This window comes from Cannabis sativa, unplaced genomic scaffold (genome assembly GCF_029168945.1).
Source record: "Cannabis sativa cultivar Pink pepper isolate KNU-18-1 unplaced genomic scaffold, ASM2916894v1 Contig1, whole genome shotgun sequence".
Taxonomy (NCBI): Eukaryota; Viridiplantae; Streptophyta; class Magnoliopsida; order Rosales; family Cannabaceae; genus Cannabis; species Cannabis sativa.
In genome coordinates this window covers 2,554,657-2,567,333 of record NW_026870037.1, presented here as the reverse complement: position 1 = coordinate 2,567,333, position 12,677 = coordinate 2,554,657, and the positions used below count along the sequence as shown (strand labels likewise).

At 35.0% G+C, this 12,677-nt stretch overlaps 1 pseudogene; it reads left to right on the top strand.

The window, feature by feature from the left end:
- The first annotated feature begins 1,913 nt into the window (after positions 1–1,913).
- Positions 1,914–12,076, top strand: LOC133032898 (PH, RCC1 and FYVE domains-containing protein 1-like; annotated as a pseudogene).
- Positions 12,077–12,677: the final 601 nt, after the last annotated feature.

The window sequence follows — 12,677 nt, the reverse complement described above, 5'->3', positions numbered from 1 at the left end:
CTATTACCACCTTCCAATGCGCAATGCGCCCCCAACCAAAAGGACCAAAAGTCGTCGAAATCTTAGACCCCACAAACCCAAGACTTCACTCTCCGCCACTTAGGAGAATCAATTCGTCAAAATTGCGACAGTCCAGAGTTTATCGAGCATTTTTTAACCCCCACCATCGTTAAAACTCAAATGCGAGGGCATGGTTGAACTTAGGATATCAAAAACAATAAAACCTATCAAAGAATCAAAGTCCTAGTTTATTGGAAAATCATTGGAGAAATTTATTGGAATTCATGGAGATCTAAGAATACGCGGGGTACTTTTGAGTATTCTAAACATTTTCAAGCTAAACAATGACCACCACGGCGTCCCTTGTGACCTAGGCTTCAAATACTAATACTTCATCATCTCGTTTCTTACTATCGAGTGGTGATGTTGCCATCTTCATTGAAGCTTTGGTGAGGGTCTTGACTAGCCACCATTTTCAAGTGTGAATATTATTTTGAATATTTGTACACACAAGTGTACTTTATAAATTCAATTAGATTGTGCAATAAGTTTAAATTAATTTTTTTTGTGAACTCTCTTAGTTTAAAATTAAGAATAACTAAATCTATTTTTTATTGTGGGGGAAAAATAACTAAAATTGAATTAAAAGAAAATTTTAATCTAATTAATGAAAAAGAAAGAAATATGTATTTTAAAAGGAAAAACATATTATATCAAAAGCAATAAAACCTATTCAAGAATATCAAGAGCAATAAAATCTATCAAAACCTAGCAATAAAACCTATCCATGAATTAAGGTCCTAGTTCATTGGAAAACAATTGGAGAAATTCAATAAAATTCATGGAGATTCGAGAATAATGAGGTACTTTGGAGCATTCTAAACCCGTTCAAGCTAAACAATGACCACCACGACGTCCCTTGTGACCTAGGCGTCAAAGGCCAATACTTCATCACTTTACTATTGAGGGACAATTACTCTCTTCATTAAGCTTTAATAAGGGTCTTAACTAGCCACCATTTATTTTGAATATTTTTACATATAGTGCACTTTAGAAATTCAATTAGATTGTGCAATAAGTTTAAATTAATTATTTTGTGAACAATTTTTTTTTTTTGTATTTTTACAGAATTGTACATAAAAATTTCTATTGCAACTAGTGTTGTAATCTAAATTGCAATAAAAGTTCGTATAGAAACTCCTATTGTAACTAATGCTGCAATTACTTTAAAAACTCAAACCGTAAATTTGAAGAAAAAAAAAATTAAAAAAACAAAATATGAAGTAATTTTTTTTTTTTGGGGAATAACTAAAATTGAATTAAAAATAAAAATTGAATCTAATTAATGAAAAGAAAGGAAGTAAGGTCGTTTTGAGAGGAAAAAAAATATGAATTCAATCCTTCTTTTTAAGGAAAGAAATATGGAGCCAATGGTCGATTCATAATTTTTTTTTTGAGTGTGATTCATACAACTTAAATCACCTGGATAAAATTAAAATTAAAACTAACCATAAATTAATAACAAATAAATAAATAAATAAAAAGTCATTATCAAACTAATTATTTTTTTTTCTTCCAATTTTTGTTAAGAAGCTGACACTGACAGGACACAAAAGAAAAAGAGAAAGAAAAAGAAAAAGAAAATGGACAGCAAATATGTAAGTGGGAGAAGAAGAAGAAGAAGAATTATTATTATGGGTTTAAAAGAGAAGTGTCAATATGGAAATTAAACGTAAAACGACGGCCATTATCCTTTTCCTCTTCTCTTTTGCTTTCCTTTTATATTTTTATTTTCAGCTCGCAGCCATAAACGACGAAGATACAACCATTTATTATTAATATTATTATTTATTATTTATAATTGTTTTTTTTTTATTAAAATCCATTTATTTTTGCTTTATTTCTTTCTTTCTTTCTTTCTCTTTACAATAACAATAAAAACAAAAATTAAAAAAATTCCACCACTCTCTAGGTGGAAAAAAAAATACCTCTCTTTCTCTCTCTCTCTTCTGCAACTGATAATCAGATCATAGTTTTCCTAGATTTTCCCACCTTTTCACGTACTTTCTTGCCCAGATTCTCGCTCTCGAGCTCAGTGACTCGGTAACTCGGCGACTCAACAACTCAACGATTTTGTGCTTGCTTTCCGGAATTATCGGAATCAGTGGACTCACTCAATCTCATCTCTTTCGCTTCCACTTTTGAAATTTTCGCAGTTCGGAAGCCTCACTGATCGTTCAGCTCAGGGTTTTCCATATTTTTTTTCCCTTTCTTTCTTCAGTTTAGCCGCACTAGGCTTTACCTTTTTCATTCAGCGATTCGAAGTCTTTTTCGGCTTTACAGTGTTAGAACAGTTTTGGAAGCTGTAGCTGGGCGAATTCGAGTCCGAAACGAGTGGTTATGTTGGCTGATTCGGGCGTTTTTGACGATTGGGGACCGTTTGCGTGTGCCAATTCAGGGTTTGAGTTGGAGTTTCAGCTAGTGATTGATGATTAAATGGCGGTGTTCGGCATTGAGCATGTCTCTTTCCCAAATTCGGTTTTAGATTTAGGGTTTTATTTTCACTGAAAAACACGCTTTATCGCGTAATGTCGCGGACGGATAGAATGGCTTCGGATCTTAGCAGGACTGGTCCCGTTGAGAGGGATATTGAGCAGGTAATATTCATATTCATTTACGGATTGTTTTTGTTCTTTGCCTGTTTGGATGCAAATGTCGGTAGCTTGATATTTTACATTATAGAAATCGTTTAAATCAGTGAAGAAGATACTGTAAACCTCAATTTAATTGGTCATTTCGCTTTTCCAAATGTAACTTTTGTTGATTCTGGTGACATAAATTCTATCCTTTGGTTGCCATCTAGGGCGGTTAGCTATATTGCTTTCTGTGATATGTTAAGTTTGAAGAATTAAATTGTGATTCTTTGTTTATTAGGGAGTGCGGTGACACAGATTAAGTTATTGCAAGAGCCTGAAAATACTTGATGCTAGGCCACTCTTAGATATTAAACCTTTGTTCTTTTAATTTGTGCTGACTTTTGTGCCTTCGTTATTTGGTAAAAATTATATTTCTCATGCATGATTGTTCAGGAATCTGATATCAGTGATATTGTATAGCTCCCTACCTACCTGTATATTTAATCAAAATGATTTCCTATTATGGGTTATTGTTTCACCAAATGGAGTTTTCATTAATCAGGATACAAGACCGAGTAAGAGGAAATTTGTTCCAATTATACAATAGTATTGCCACAAAAATAGCTCAAATAATAATAGTAAAAAGACATTTAACGAGTAAGAAATAGCCAAAGTTTATGGTATAACATTTAAATGTAATAATTCTAATATGTTGAATCTCTTGTAGCTCTTGCCCATGGTAATACTCCGCAATACTCTTTGTTTTCATAGTGATCTTGACTATTTGTATTTAATTTGCAGTACAAATAACTTGCTATTGTCATTATTACTTCGTTAGTCGTCACTAATATGTTTGCTTCTAGTTTCTTCTCCATGTGCAAAAATGATGAATATGCATAAATTACGAATGTGATTTTCTATACGACAGGCCATTACTGCCTTGAAGAAAGGAGCATGCTTGCTCAAGTATGGGAGAAGAGGGAAACCCAAGTTTTGTCCCTTTCGTCTTTCTAATGTAAGTTTATTCTTGATGTTCTACTTCAAATGCTATCATGTTTCTGAACTTTTCTTTGTTATGTCTTATTACGTTCTTTTTTCTTCCAGCAGTAAGTATATACATGAGTTGTTTCCCCTGGTTAGTCATTATTACTATTTGCTATTTGTTATTTGATAGAAACAAGCCTTTATTTTGAATATCAGAAAGAAGAGATAGGTATCCTCGAATACAATAACGACTCTTCTTGCAACTATGATTTGTGTTGGAAGATATGTATTTTAATAATTTAAATTTTCGGAAATATCTTCCAAAGAAAATAACTAAATCTGTTTTATTATTTAAATTTAATTTCTTACTTCTTGTTTCTTAGTTAGATTCCTTAAGTCTAGGTTTAGATAGTTCTTATTTTTCCTCTACAGAGATGTGTTGTAGAATGGCCTACTGATAGGCATGAGCACTTTTCCTAATTTAACCCATAGCTGGAGAATCCTTTTCTTCATTCCTTAACAATGGCCAAAAGTAGTGAACAAACCACCAAAGTAGACAACTCTTCTATTTCTCATACTCTTTCAACACTATTTCAGCATCTTTATCCATTGATATTCCTTCTCTTCAAATCACCATTCACAATCTAAATGGCCTTAATTTCCTATATTGGTCACGGTCAATGACCTTGTATCTACATGGAAAAGTATGCCCGTAATACTTCACTGATGCCTTTCCCAGTAGTGTTTGCCTATTCCAAATGGGATTTTGGAAATTCAATGATCGTTACTTGGAGGAAGCTAAGATTGGTCGAACCCATTAATGATCGTTACTTATCTCCTTTGATCAGCGTCCATAATGCTAAGGGAAAATTGACACTTTGAAGTAGCCTGGTCCTTTATTTTTATAACTTATGTTCCAAAGCAATCCTGGGGGCAGTTATCCTAATTGCGACATATCTTATTAGCTGAATGCCTTTTGAGTATTAAAGCATCACCTTGTCTCTCTTCTTCATTCTTATCATAATACTCATCTTTTCTCAAATCTACTAAAAAACATTTGAATGTACCTCCTATGGAACTATGCTCATAAGCTAGGTCTTCATCGTACTAAGTGTGTTCTTTGATTCCACAAATGCATCTTCCTAGGTTACACTTCCACCGAAGAAGATTACAAATGTCATAATCCTCAAATCGCTCGAATTAAAATATTGGTATAATGGATTGATATATTGCTCATGTAAGGAAAAATAATTTATTATTATAATTATTATTATGGTGTAAAATTATTTCCTTCAAAATTTCTCCAAAATATTGAGAAACGTTTGGATGATTTTGTTAATTTTACTGTGTCCATTATATATCCTGGATATATGTTTTTTACTGTTTCTTCTCATGCAATAAAATATTATACATTTGAACATTAAAAAAAAAACGTGATATTACAGTGGATCTCTTTTCAAAGATATGTTTATGAGATATTTTCAAACTTAATATTGTATGTTATATGTTATGTAGGTTGGCTGATATAGGTCCTCTATTTTATATATTTTTGGAAAATTCTTTAGTAGTTCCTCTGAAAATGGCACTACTGGTGCATCCCCTCATTTTTTGCTCCATGATAGTTATAATCCCAACTTTGTATATGAATGTGTACATAAATTATAATAGATATTCCGCACCTTTCCAATTTTTTTTTTTTGAAGAATTTATTGTGCCAAAATCAGGATTCAAACAATTTACTTGTTAAAAATGACAGATACATGTGCAACAAACAATTTGAACCCTATTTCGGTACAATAAATTATTTAGAATTTCTTAAAAATGCGTAGGATATTGTTATAAACTATTTCTATTAGTTTATAATCATATTATGTTTGTAATTATATTTCATTTCAAATGATAATTATTATCCTCAATACACGTGAAAATGTTTCTATTTGTAGTCTTTTGTCTATTCCCATAATACTATCCAATATTCGTGATATTTGTATTACCCTGACTTCAGCACATGAAAAGCCAGAGCGTACACAATTTGAGGACAAATACATCATGACTTTGAAAATAACTATTGAGCTCAATGACATGCTATTTTATCCTGTATTAAATTTGTGTGCAATTATGCTATTGTGGTTAGTTGCAGAGCAAGATTTATACATTGTTCCACTAAAACTTGTAATTCTTATTTTTGGGGTTTGTTGCTTTCAGGATGAGTCTGTTTTAATATGGTTCTCTGGGAAGGAGGAGAAACATCTTAAACTGAGCCATGTTTCTAGAATTATATCAGGGCAACGCACCGTAAGTGTCTTTCTTGGGTGATAGTAACTTAAAGAGGAGAGATTTGTTCATATATATGCTTTGATTATCTCTACATTATTAAGTAATGTGTTTTCAACAAAATTTATGAATGTTGGACTCTTTTCTTATTTATTTTCTCCTCTCTAAAAATAGCAGATACTTTAAAATTGGTAGAAACATTTGAAATACACCCTGGTTGTTATTATCGGATACATGTTTTATTCTTCAAATCTTTCTTCATTTTCTAATCCTTTGTTTAGGTTTGTCTACTTGTGGATGCTAACAGCATCTGGTTCTTCTCTGTTATTTCTAAATGAATTGGTATGGTTGTGGATGAGGATGAAGATTGACATTCATTGTACTAGTAAATAACAGAAGTTGGTGACCTGTTACCAAACTTCTTTACACCTCTACATTGTAGTATGTGATACAGATTGCTTAGCTATTGTGTTCATCCATTAAATATGAAATCTGATAAAATTTGGAAACTTGACCAACCATGATCATTTTGTACTGAGAAAGGTGAGGACAGATACAAAATGCTAATTTGAGTAAGATCTTTAATATGCCCAATGAGTTGGTTGGACACTTCTATTTTTCTAGGTTTGCAACATTTGCTCTCTCATCAATCTAGTAGCTGCTCTAATCAGATATTGTGGCTTGTGTAGTTGGGTGTTTAGCAATCATGTTTGTATGCATACTTTTCTTATCTTTTAGCATGTGCTTGTACAGGTGTTACATTGTCACAATTTCATTCTTCCCTTAACAGATGTCAACTTCTTATGAATGATGATTTTTTTTTTGTTTGGTAGTAATTTAATTTAATCTGTCTACACCTTTTCCAGCCAATCTTTCAAAGGTATCCACGGCCGGAGAAGGAGTATCAGTCATTTTCTCTTATCTATAATGATAGATCACTGGACTTGGTAATAAATGTGTTCTTATCTGACCTGATTACTGCTGTATGGTTTTAGTTTTTAGATAACTCATCTTAAACTTTACTGTATTCTCTTGTTATCATTCTTCTAGATTTGCAAAGATAAAGATGAAGCTGAAGTATGGTTTAGTGGTTTAAAAGCATTGATATCCCGTGGTCATCATCGAAAATGGAGAAATGAGTCTAGGAGTGATGGAATCCCATCAGAGGCAAATAGTCCTAGAACATACACGAGGAGGAGTTCTCCTTTGCATTCTCCCTTCGGTAGTAATGATAGCTTACAGAAGGTGAAAGATCTTTTCCCTGTTTTCCTTTGAGCTAAATATGCAGTCTGTGACTTAGTTAAATGTACCACAATTATGTGTTATGGAGGCCCCCTTTCTTCTAGTTTAGGTCCTCCTTTTATTATTAGGTTTTGAGCTTGGTCTTGTTTTGCTTTGCAAGGGTACTCAATTGACTGTGTTTTGTTTGCCTATTAAATGAAGTAACTTCTGGTCAAAACAAAAAAGATTGTTAATCTAACTTTTCTGTCTATCTAATCCAGGATGGTTCAGATCACCTTCGCCTCCATAGTCCATATGAAAGTCCTCCAAAAAATGGTCTGGATAAGGCATTATCAGATGTGATACAATTTGCTGTTCCTCCCAAGGGTTTCTTCCCTTCTGATTCTGCAAGTGCTTCAGTCCATTCTTTGTCTTCAGGAGGCTCAGATAGTGTGCATGGTCATATGAAGGCAATGCAGATGGATGCTTTTAGAGTCGATCTATCAAGTCTTTGTTAGTTCATCAAGCCAAGGTTCTGGTCATGATGATGGTGATGCCTTGGGAGACGTTTTCATTTGGGGGAGGGCACAGGGGATGGTGTTTTGGGTGGTGGGATGCATAGAGTTGGAAATACTTTTGCAGGAAAAATGGATTCGTTTTTGCCCAAAGCCTTAGAATCTGCAGTAGTCCTTGATGTTCATCACATCGCATGTGGTGGAAGACATGCTTCTTTGGTTACAAAGCAAGGTGAAGTTTTCTCCTGGGGTGAGGAATGCGGAGGCGAGGCTTGGCCATGGTGTAGATTACGATGTATTTTACCCAAAACTTATTGATGCCTTAAGTAATACAAACATTGAGCTTGTAGCTTGTGGTGAGTATCACACATGTGCTGTAACTCTTTCTGGTGATTTGTACACGTGGGGGGATGGTACTTACAATTTTGGTCTTCTTGGCCATGGAAATGAAGTGAGTCATTGGATGCCAAAAAGAGTTAACGGTCCTTTGGAAGGCATTCATGTGTCGTCTATCTCTTGCGGACCACGGCACCTTCTTTGTTGTGACATCTGCTGGACAATTGTTCACTTTTGGTGATGGAACTTTTGGTGTTTTGGGCCATGGAGATAGGATGAGTGTATCTTTACCCGAGAGAAGTGGAGTCCACGAAGGGGCTCCGTCTTGTGCGAGCGGCTTGTGGTGTTTGGCATCTGCTGCCGTTGTGGAAGTCATGGTTGGAAACTCAAGTTCTAGTAAGCTGTTCTTCGGGAAAGTTTGTTCACTTGGGGAGATGGTGATAAAGGTCGTCTTGGTCATGGCGACAAGGAAGCAAGGCTTGTGCCTACTTGTGTTCTTGCTCTTGTTGAACCAAATTTTTGTCGAGTTGCACTGTGGACATAGTTTGACAGTTGCGCTTACAACATCGAGGCCATGTCTATACGATGGGCGAGTCCATTTTGTGGCCGGTTGGGAAATCCTCAAGGCGATGGAAAGCTTCCAACCCGTGTAGAAGGTAAACTTTCCAAGAGTTTTGTAGATGAAATAGCTTGTGGTGCTTATCATGTTGCTGTTTTGACTTCAAGAACTGAAGTTTACACTTGGGGAAAGGGAGCAAATGGTCGTTTAGGTCATGGGGACATAGATGATCGAAATTCACCTACCTTAGTTGAAGCCTTGAAAGACAAGCAAGTTAGAAGCATTGCTTGTGGCACTAATTTTACTGCAGCTATTTGTCTTCATAAGTGGGTGTCAGGAATCGATCAGTCTATGTGTTCTGGTTGCCGTCTACCGTTTAATTTCAAAAGAAAACGCCATAATTGTTATAATTGTGGACTTGTTTTCTGCCATTCATGCAGCAGTAAGAAGTCTCTTAAGGCTTCCATGGCACCAAACCCCAACAAACCATATCGTGTTTGTGATAGTTGTTTTAACAAACTAAGAAAAAATATTGAAACTGATGCTTCATCTCAGTCTTCTGTGAGCAGAAGAGGTAGTATCAATCAGGGGTCAAATGAGTTCATTGATAAAGATGAGAGGTTGGATTCAAGATCTCGAACACAACTTGCTAGGTTTTCTTCTATGGAATCCTTGAAGCAAGTGGAAACTCGGTCTTCAAAGAAGAACAAGAAACTGGAATTTAATAGCAGTCGGGTCTCACCTATTCCAAATGGAAGTTCACAATGGGGAGCTCTTAATATTTCCAAGTCTTTTAATCCAGTTTTTGGGTCATCCAAGAAGTTCTTCTCAGCTTCTGTTCCCGGATCAAGAATTGTTTCTCGAGCAACATCTCCAATTTCAAGGCGGCCCAGCCCCCCTCGTTCTACAACACCAACTCCAACTCTTGGAGGACTTACATCACCAAAGATTGTTGTAGATGATGCCAAAAGAACAAACGAGAGCCTCAGCCAGGAGGTTAAGAAACTAAGAACACAGGTAGCATGATTTTAGACAAGTTAATACTTAGCTTTACAGTTTCCATGTTCTCTTAAAATTTATACATTTGCTTTATCTTTGCTAAATGTATAGATCTTTAAAAAGGTAGTAAGGAGTGTGGACTTTATGTAGAAAGTTTAAAAAACCTGTACTACTGATTCTACCCAAACCCTTTTTGTGAAAGGGCCAAGCTTTTTCATCTAGGAGATATGCTTTGAAGAAATAATTATAGAAGATTGAGGCAGCTATGATAATTTCTCAAAGATAGGAGATGTAGTAGCGATGATAATCTCTCATACTCAGAATAGAGTAGTGTTAGCATTCTTTTTCTCTCCCTCTTTTACAATCTTTATCTCACTGATTGGTATGTGAACTTCATATAACATCTCATAATTTTCACGGAAAAGAGCCATCCCTTTGATTTTTCAGCTTTGAGTGACTAGATGAAATGTTCTGTGCTTTAGACTGTTTGAAACTCCCATAAGTTTTGTAGTACAAACTCTTGGGAAGAGTAATATATGCACATTATGTTTAGTATGACAATGTTTTAGGGCAAGCAAAGAACCTCCACCAACCCCACTGCCTGCACACACTCACACCCAGCCTCTTGACCCAACCTCAAGTAGCAATTGTAGATGTACTTTTAGTTAGGAGTATATGCACTGATCTTCTTATTCATTTACGAGTCTGCTTGTGGATTCACTTGATCCGTTAATGTTATTTTGCTTTTTTTGATATCTATCTTAGGTTGAAAGTCTTACACGGAAGGCACAACTTCAAGAAGTTGAGCTGGAAAGAACAACTAAACTGCTCAAGGAAGCAAGAGAAAGTGCAGGGGAAGAGGCAGCCAAGTGTAAGGCAGCAAAGGAAGTCATCAAGTCACTTACAGCCCAAGTAAGATGGATATTTCGTATTTGTGTGCATAACTACACTCATCCATTTTTTGAGCAGTTTGGTTTTTATGTGAACATGAATGTTGTTTTATCTAGTTTATCAGGGGGAGAGTCTTGTTTCATTTGGAATCTTGTTTTATTTAGTATTCAGTCATTCTATTCCATGAGCTACGTCCTTCAATTATCTGTGGTGGATAACATTTATTAATTATAATGTACTTGCATAACTATGTCACATGGATCTTATTTCTATTTTGATGTTGTTAAATTGGTAGATATTTCATGATAATATTTTGCTTATGATGCATTAAATTTCTTGTATGGTAACAGTTAAAGGAGATGGCTGAAAAACTTCCTGTTGGAGCATCCCGTAACACTAAATCACCTTCTCTCACTTCTCTGGGCTCCGATCATGTTTTTAGTGATATTTCTAATCCTTCAGTAGAAAGATTAAGTGGTCAAATATTATCCCAAGATTCAGAGTCGAATGGAACAAATGTCCCATTGAATTGTAATGGGTCCACTACCAACAGTAATAGAAGTTCAGGTCATAATAAACAAGGCCATTCAGATGTAGCATCTAGAAATGGGAGCCGAACAAAAGATAGTGAATCTCGTAATGATAATGAATGGGTTGAGCAAGATGAAGCGGGTGTTTACATTACACTTACCTCTCTTCCAGGAGGTGCCAAGGATCTCAAGCGTGTCCGCTTCAGGTATGTAATTGTTGGGATTTTTCCACCGTCATGATAGATATCTTATAAAACACGTCTGCATGTTATTAGTTGACAGTGCTGATGATCCTATAAAACATTTAAGGAAATCATGCTGAGGTATTCAAGCAAAGTAAATTTATGGTTAAAAATCTCATTTTGAAACTTTAATGATCCATTCGGTTTTACATCTAATCTAAACTAAAATTGAATTTCTTGGTTATGTTAGCTCGTGAAGTCAGTCTCAATTAGTTTAGTCCTCACAAGTCAATGTATAATCTGAAATGTATCATTTTTACTTAAAACATGCAACCCAGAACAAGAACTAATTTTTCTTATCGCTTAACTCAATTTTATCTTCAAAATGCAGTCGAAAACGATTTAGTGAAAAACAAGCAGAGCAATGGTGGGCAGAGAACCGCACCAGAGTTTATGAGCAATACAACGTTCGCACGATGGACAAGTCTAGTGTTGGCGTTGGAAGTGAGGACTTGGCCCACTGACCTGTTGAAACAATCTTTATGTAAATGAAAGGGTTTTCTCTAGATTGGAGCTTGAGTAACTGTGAGGTCATACTGGTTAATTAGAGTTGGCTTCCATCTTCCTAAAGGAGCTAAAAGGCTTGGGTATAGGAAGGAGAATTAAGAGGGGTTTGATTGTGTTTTCTCATTTTATCCAATTTGTCTCCGATTTTAATTTTTTTCCCCCTTTTTGATTTGTATTCCATTTTTTACCTAAGTGCTTTTGTGTGTGGGGGATTGAGGGTCAGAAATGTAAATTCCTAGTAGGTTGCTGCTACATGTTGAAAGCAGCTGCCTTGTAAATTCCATAAGTGAATATGCAGTTTTTTTCTTCCCTTCCCTTCTCCACGGTTTTATACATTTGTTCAGGTAATCTTACAATCAAATGCTACGTAATTTCTAGGCCATGCTTTGTTTCTCTCCAATTAATTTTCATGCATATAAAATTTTAAGCGGAAAAAAATTGATAAATTAGTTGTTGGTTTAGGGTTTTAATAATTGGATAAATGTTATGTAGTGTGAAGCTATTTAACGTAAAATTAAGCTAGATGTAAAAAAAATGCATTTGTGCATTTCTCTTTTGCTTTTGCTCATTGTTACAGTTATTAAGGTGACAAAATCAGAGTTTAAAAATTTTGTTGCAAGTGCAAGAAAAAAAAAAAAATGCTGCAATTACCGTGCAAAATTGGAGATATAATTTTAACCCAAACCAAAAACCAAAACAGGTATGTAGTATGTACATCCTTTTTTAAAGGTTGTGTTGAGATTGTTTATTTTGAGAGTAAGTTGACAAAACATCGTGTCAAAATTGGGTTCAACAACAAGTATGGTTGATATGGCCCATTCTTTATAAATTAGTGGGAGTGCCACATGCAAGACATGTGCTGCCATTTATTCCTTTAAATGTAGTTTGAACTTTGAAGCAACATGTTGTGTGAATAAAACTTAAAATTTAAGAATATATTGAAAATAAAACTCAAGATGAAACAAACTAGGGAACTTGCACCC